Source organism: Humulus lupulus, chromosome 1 (assembly GCF_963169125.1).
Source record: "Humulus lupulus chromosome 1, drHumLupu1.1, whole genome shotgun sequence".
Lineage (NCBI taxonomy): Eukaryota > Viridiplantae > Streptophyta > Magnoliopsida > Rosales > Cannabaceae > Humulus > Humulus lupulus.
This window is the reverse complement of record NC_084793.1, coordinates 245,763,980-245,772,005: the sequence shown is the minus strand read 5'-3', so window position 1 is coordinate 245,772,005 and position 8,026 is coordinate 245,763,980. Positions and strand designations below refer to the sequence as shown.

Sequence of the window (8,026 nt, the reverse complement as noted above, 5' to 3'; positions counted from 1 at the left end):
GGCCTTGACATCTCGCGAGGCCCTTTGGGAGGCGTGGCCCAGGGCATCTCGCGAGGCCCTTTGATGGCGTGGGCTGGCGAGGCCAAGTGAGGCCATGTCGCCTCGCGCCTAGGCATCCGAGTGGGGCCGTGCGAGGCCATGACATCTTAGCATCCATACCTTGTAAACCGCGTGTCACGCAGCACCGATCCCATGGGGCGTGGATCCCGACTCGCGACGCGACGGTATGATGGCTTCCCGAGACAATGGCGGCTCAAGGGCCTTGCCTTAACCTCATATTTTTCCTTGATGAGATTTTGAGCCTCAACACTAATCATTCTCTCTCCTCTCTCTCAGATCTCTTTCTCCAACCAGACCTCTCTCATTCACTCTTCTGTAATAGAATTAGAATCCCAAGCCTTTTTTTTTTCTTCTCAATTCAATATTTCCCTTTTCAAAACATCTTCTTTCTCATTTCGTTCCCTTTTTTATTTTTTTCATTAAAGAAAGGAAAGGAAAGGAGCTCGTTTTGAAAGAGATACCGCTTTCTTCGTCTGAGCTTGAAGACCGATTCGACTCGGTCTCTAGGGTTTCTTCATTTCTGGTTTAGTTACAGGTACATCTTCTTCTTCTTCTTCTTAGGTTGCCTGAGATTCTCATGTTTCGAAAATGGAGTGTTTGATTATCGGATCCAAAATAAGAATCCAAATGTCTCCAGGACCTGTATGTTTTCCCCTTTCTTTTTTCCTGGTTGTACAATTTGGAACTCATTTATATGCTGTCATGGTTTTCAGATCAATGGAGCAGCAGATCCTTTTGAGGAACAAGAAAATGAAATGAATGATTTAACAAGTAGACATTGGTTACCTGTTCCAGAGGCTGTTGAAGGTCTGCAATGTGAGCTTCCATTTGAGTTTCAAGTTCTTGAGATTGCATTGGACGTTGTTTGTACGTTCTTGGATTCCAGTGTGGCAGACCTCGAGAGAGAAGCTTACCCTATTTTGGATGAACTGGCAAGGTTTTTTTTTCCTTCATTTGTTATCTTTTTTGCTAACATACCCTTTTGACCATTTCTCTGCAGGATCACAGAGAAAGTGAATGACAGGTGGGAGGTTTGTGTGAGCCTTAGTGATGGGCAATTTCAACAGGTATTTGAATTTTTATGTTAAATGAGATTACTTTGATGCTGTTATGCACTTTTAAGGGTGTTTTATTCTGATTGTTTTCTCTTGTTAAACCAGGTTAGCTTTGTAAATTCGATTGCCACAATCAAGGGTGGAACTCATGTAGATCACGTCACAAGTCAAATCACTAATCATGTCATGAATCTTGTAAATAAGAAGAACAAGAATGCCAACTTGAAAGCCCACAATGTGAAGAATTATTTATGGGTTTTTATCAATGCTCTTATTGACAATCCTGCTTTTGATTCTCAAACTAAAGAAACTCTTACCAGTCGTCCAAGCAGTTTTGGGTCTAAATGTGAACTCCCACCAGAGTTCTTAAAGAAAGGTTCGGGAAGCTCGTTGCTTGTTTATGTAGATGCACTCTTATCATTACTTTCTATATCTTTGTTTATGTTTTACCTTTTAAACTTGCAGTGGAAAAGTCTGGCATTGTGGATAGTCTTCTTTCCTGGGCCAACTTCAAGCAGAACAAGGATCTTAAGAAAATAGATGGAGCTAAGACAGAAAGGGTTCACAATATCAATAAGCTGGAGAATGCTAATGAAGCCGGAGGAAGGAACTCTGAAAAATGTACCTTGATTTTGACTGAAGGAGATTCGGCCAAAGCTCTAGCAGTAAGTTGAATGGCTTCAACAATTAGTTCATTCATAATCTGAACTTGCATTAGATTTCATTTTAACTCATTTTAGTACAAATAGATGGCTGGACTCTCTGTCGTTGGTCGAGACCATTATGGTGTTTTCCCATTGAGGGGTAAACTACTCAATGTAAGGGAGGCTAGCACTACCCAGGTGGGGGACAATGAGGAAATCAAGAACATCAAGAGAATTCTTGGGTTGCAGCAAGATAAGGAATACACAAGCGTGAAGTCTCTGAGATACGGTCATCTGATGATAATTACTGATCAGGTTTGATGCCTTTTCATTCGATTGTTTAATAGAAATAGTGCAATACTTTTTTGCTGATCTTTTTATATTCGTACAGGATCACAATGGTTCACATATCAAGGATCTGTTGATTATTTTCATTCATTCTTTCTGGCCATCACTTTTGAGAATTCCATCCTTCTTGGTGGAGTTTATTACTCCTATTGTGAAGGTTGGTGTCTTCGTTCGTTAATTTTTTGTGTTGGAGTTCAATTATGGAGAATACCCGTTTCTAACTTATCTTCCATTGGTTTTTACAGGCAACTAACAAAAGTGGAAACGAATTAGCATTTTATACCATGCCCGAGTATGAGACCTGGAAGGAAAGTTTGAGGGGAAATGCAAGTGGGTGGACCATAAAGTACTATAAGGTTTGTGTTATTCAACTTATAAGTAAGACACCTGCTAGAATTATGGGATTTTATGAAGCATCAAAATTTTCTAGTTTTTCATGAACTCATCTTTCTTTATTATGTTTTCCAGGGGTTGGGAACCAGCACATCAAAGGAAGGAAGGGATTACTTTCAAAATCTGGACATGCACAAAAAAGATTTCATGTGGGTGGATGAGAAAGATGGTGAGGCAATTGAGCTTGCATATAGTAAGAAAAAGATAGAAGAGAGAAAGTGTTGGCTTCGTAGATTTGAGGTATGAAAAGGAACTTATATAATTTTCTTTGGAAATAGATGGTGAGTAAATTCTTAATCCTTTTTTGTTGATTTTCAGCCTGGTACTCACCTGGACCAAAAGGAAAAGCTCATTAAATACAATGACTTTGTTCACAAGGAACTTATATTGTTTTCTTTGCCTGATCTACAAAGGTCCATTCCTTCAATGGTTGATGGCCTAAAGCCTGGTCAAAGGAAGATCCTCTTTTGTTCTTTCAAGAGGAACTTTGTAAAAGAAGCAAAGGTTGCTCAGTTTTCTGGTTAGGCGAGTCTTGCCGGTACCATCATTGGAATGGCACAGGATTATGTGGGTAGTAACAACATCAATCTTTTGCAGCCAAATGGTCAGTTTGGCACACGTAACCTGGTAAATGAGCTCTGCCCATTTCTATAATTCTCATCAAGTTTTCATTTGTGTGTAGTTATTTACTCCTATACTGTTTCTTTACTACCAGGGAGGAAAGGACCATGCTAGTGCTCGTTATATCTATACCCGCTTATCTCCTATCACAAGGTCACTTTTCCCAAAGGATGATGACATCCTTCTTGACTACTTGGATGAGGATGGTCAATCCATTGAGCCAACTTGGTACGTGCCAGTCATTCCACATTTTGATGGTCAATACAATGGGACCTTTTGGAGAAAAGATTATTATAGCAGCTATAAAGGTATGCTTTCATTCCAGATTTTGGCTTAATATTCCCGTGGAGGAATTATTTTATTGTTTATCCGAATTCGTCTTTTTTACTACATTCAAATGTGCAGTGAGGTAAAACATCTTTTTTGGGGTATCCTCCCAAAGGCAAGATTTATAGTTTGCCACCTATTATGTGCCACATATGACTGTTTAACAAGTCCTAGAAGCTTAAAGAACACTACGCTATACAGTACTACAGAAAATCTGTTTCTTATTCTAACCATAGAGATAATCTAATGGTTTTATACTTGCACTTTATCTGTGTAATTTATAACACTGTTGATTTTATATTTATTATTCTTTTTAAAGGCATACAAGATGGGAAAATGGAATAAGGAGTTTCACTTATGTGGTGAGCTTTTCCAATTCTATCTAATCTTTTTCAGATGTAAATTATGCTATTTAATTTGTTACAGTAACCTTGTTATTATGAACACTTAGAATCTTGTGCAACTGGGATATTGTTGAGTTTAGTTTTTGTCATGTTTAGGTGATGTTTTAAGTAGTCTTTTATTTCGTTTTTCTTTCATTTAATGCGGGTTTATGCTTTGTTTGTTTGTCTTTGTGAATATCAGGAAGAATTGAGCACTTGGAGGAAAATGTCAAAGAAAGGGAAGAAATAACCACGTTTTTCTACATATTTTGAGAAAGAATGGATCTCAACATAATTTGGAAGTATTGATGAATTTTTGGGATGAAAACTTTAAAAATTGAGAAATCCCTTAAGAGCCACGGCATGAGCAAAGTAGAGCCGCGACTAGGTGGTGAAACAAAACCACTGTTTTGAAGGAGATCCTCGGGCCGCGGCATGGCTAGAGAAGGGCGCGGCATAGATGGGCATCAACCCAGAATTCTTTGACACGGGCCGCGGCATGGCTGACTAATTCCGCGGCATGGAAAGAGCATTTCGCCCAGAAATTTTGACACGGGCCGCGGCATGGTGCATGTAGAGCCGCGGCCCGCCTCTTTTAAAAATTCAATCCTAGGTTTTAATATGGCGAAAAATACAAAAGAGGGGACGTACGGACTGGGAAGAGATTCTTGGCTTGAAGATTGAAGGCTTGGAGTATTTCTATCTACATGTTTTTCTTCTATTTCCTGATGTCATCTTTAATTTTTGTTGTGATTAGCATTATGATTATGAACTAATTTTCTGTTTAGGATGTTTAATTGAATCACTTGAACCCCTATTATGAACTAATGCAATTTCAATTCTCTTCTTCTTCAATCTTCTTCAATTCCATATAACTTGTTCTTATAGACTGATTATTGATTGGCCATCTATAGTCATATATATATGTTTTTAAGTCAAAATCTGAGAAGTGAGATTTAAATCTGTTGTGGTTATATTGGACATAATTCTAATTTAGAACGAAAGTATCTAAATTAATTGTGTAACTGTTTATTAAGTTGTCAAGATCAATGCTACCTTTGTGGTTCAATTTACCATAGAAATATAGGAAATTGTCACCTAGGTTGAGTTTATAATTCATAGTATGATTATAGGCTGCTGTATCAACTTGTTAATTGAATTAGGTAAAAAGAAGAAGAACTCATACTTTGCATTAGGGAATATTCTTATCAAAGAAAGACAAGATTAACTGAGGCTGTTCAAACAGGTACAGGTCAACTAAATGGTATTCCCGTAGCAATTGGGGTTATGGATTTTCAGTTTATGGGAGGTAGTATGAGATTTGTAGTGGGCGAGAAAATAACACGTTTGATCGAGACCTATTATGGGACATACAATGCATTACAAACGTATGATCATTACGCTTCAACCGGGTTATTCTATTCCACCTCTTATAACGAAAAGAACTTAAATCAAAATACTTAATAGTGATTGGATTGATGATAAAGAAAGAGAGCTCTTGGTTCAGTTCTCCGCCTTAACGACAGAAAAAAGGATTGATCAAATTCTATTGAGTCTGACTCATAGTGATCATTTATCAAAGAATGACTCTGGTTATCAAATGATTGAACAACCGGGAGCAATTTACTTACGATACTTAGTTGACATTCATAAAAAGTCTCTAATGAATTATGAGTTCAATACATCCTGTTTAGCAGAAAGACGGATATTCCTTTCTCATTATCAGACAATCACTTATTCACAAACCTCCTGTGGGGCTAATAGTTTTCATTTCCCATCTCATGGAAAACCTTTTTCGCTCCGCTTAGCCCTATCCCTCTCTAGGGGTATTTTAGTGATAGGTTCTATAGGGAGGATAGTTGATGAGATTAAATATCCTAATTGTTTCTTCAGTGGTTAAATTAAAAGTTTTACTATTAGTTGTTATTCCATTTAATTTTCAATTATTGTTTTTGCACTTTATAGTTTCTTTTGTTGTGTTTACAAAAAATCAAGAATTTTAATTTATCAAATAGAACAAGAAATTAATTGACTGGTAATTGATAAATCAGTCCTTGAGGACGATACTTGGTTTTTACCATTTTATTACAAATTGCGACTGTGTGCACTTGCATAGCAAAAATATCGCAACAGATATCTAACTGAAACTAATCTAGATTTATGATGTTTTGACAATACTAATTAACAATTGATATTTTTAAAACATTGGACAACATGATGGATATCAAAGCACCAAAATTTCCCCCCTAACTTTTCTTTCCTGGTTGTGTTTTGATAACAGAGGAAGTGAAGTCCAAACATCCAAAGATTACCTATGCTGATCTTTACTAGGTGATTATAGTTTGTGTTTAGAAGCTCTTTCTGTCTAGGGCAATAATAATCATTATTCTAAGAAAAAAAATTGTGTTAGTTGAACAACAATTTGTTATAAATATGATTAATAGATAGGTGCTACCCTCTATATCTGTACGAACCTTAGATAAGATGGTTTGCTGTAAAATGCTACAATTTATCTTCAACGGTCATCTTTGCTGTATGTGACATTTTCTATTAATAATTTAGAACCATTCCAATTGTAAGAATGTGGCATAGTTATTATCCCCTTATATTTTCTGGTGTAGGTATTCTTTACTTGATTCAGCGGGAAATCCATGGTAGATTGCTGGTGTCCTTGTTCAAAATTCTCATACTTTTGATATCATCCACACCGTATAATTCATTTCCTATTCACATTATTTTGTTTAAATACATGTCTTTTTTCTATCTTTTAACCTCCAAATCCAATGACAGGTTTACTATTATGCATTGCTTATTGAGCTTAAAAGACATGTTAGAAGAGATTCAGGCAGCAATGGCCACGAGGTTAGTCCTTAAAATTTTCATCTTTTTTATTACAGAAAAAGTTGTATAACTCATTCCCATGAAAACAGTCTTTAATTAATGTATGGTAAGTTCATCCTTTAATAGACTTGCTAAAGAATTCAAAACAATACATAGGTACAGGTTACATCCAACTACTTTTTAATTCTTTCAATTCATCCTCAAATGTGAACAAGTAATTTTACTTGCTTTTGTCATGTTCTTCTTTATTCTAATTTTTGTGTATATATAAATAAATTAGCAAGGTGATTCTATACTCTCTGTTCTCTATTCGCACCTTTCTTTCCTCACTTATTTTGTTCTTACTTTGATACAAGTTTAGGTTCATATTTTAAATTATTTGAATATGGCAGTTTTAATTAATAATAGTCCCTTAGATTTGGGTTGTGTTCATTTTTGTGTTTGTGTGAGTTTTTGGATTTTTCATTAGCTTTACTGTATAATTATTTATTTTACAGCAATTTTATAGTCTAATTATTGATTATGAGCTCTCTTTTTGTTGTTTGGTTTGTTAGTACTGATACTTTACAAGGATGATTGACCTAGCTGCTGATTATTGTCCATGATTCATTCTATAATTAAGACAGAAAGTATGCTTTTTAGTTTGGAAAATTACAAGAGATGAACATCCATACTCTAATTTTAGTCTTACAAGAGATGTGTTATATGTTATTTTCATTATAAATTCTGTCTTATGTTGTTTATCCTTGTATAATGCAGATGCTAAAGAAGCTAAGCAAACAATTACGTGGTGAGGATTGGAATTGGAACAACTTAAACACATTATGTTTGGCAATAGGGTCTATATTTGGTTCGAAGATGGAATAATAGGTACATTTTTTAGCTTACCTTATAAATATTATTTCTACTAATTTTTTGTTTGTTATCAATGTTTATACTTTCTGATTCAACTATAAATAGTAACATGTCTTGTAAAATTGAATATGCAATATAGAAAAGGTGGAAAGGATTTGGACTAAAAGCTTCTACAACAATACCTGCTAGGCTGTGTGTTTTGCTTTAATGGGCATTGGCAGCTCATTTCATGCTCAAGAAACTGCTGTGAGTGGGCAATTGGAGAGTCGAGTGTGGTAAATACTGTTCTTTTCCTGTGTACTGTGTTATGTTTGTTTCTTGCCACGTTAATGCTCTTGTCTCTTATCTTTTGCCCAGGGTTGTTGAGATCATCTGCACTTTGGTCAGGAAATTATCTCCTAATCCTAATAGTGTTGCTATAATGGCCATGGGTGTTAACATCTTGGCAAAGAGATTGAAATGGTAAGCTAATCCATATTGCATCTTTTTTTTATACTTT

The 8,026-nt window shown here is 35.8% G+C and overlaps 1 pseudogene; it reads left to right on the top strand.

Moving 5' to 3' along the window:
• Positions 1-648: 648 nt before the first annotated feature.
• On the top strand, positions 649-7,539 carry LOC133831988 (DNA topoisomerase 2-like; annotated as a pseudogene).
• Positions 7,540-8,026: the final 487 nt, after the last annotated feature.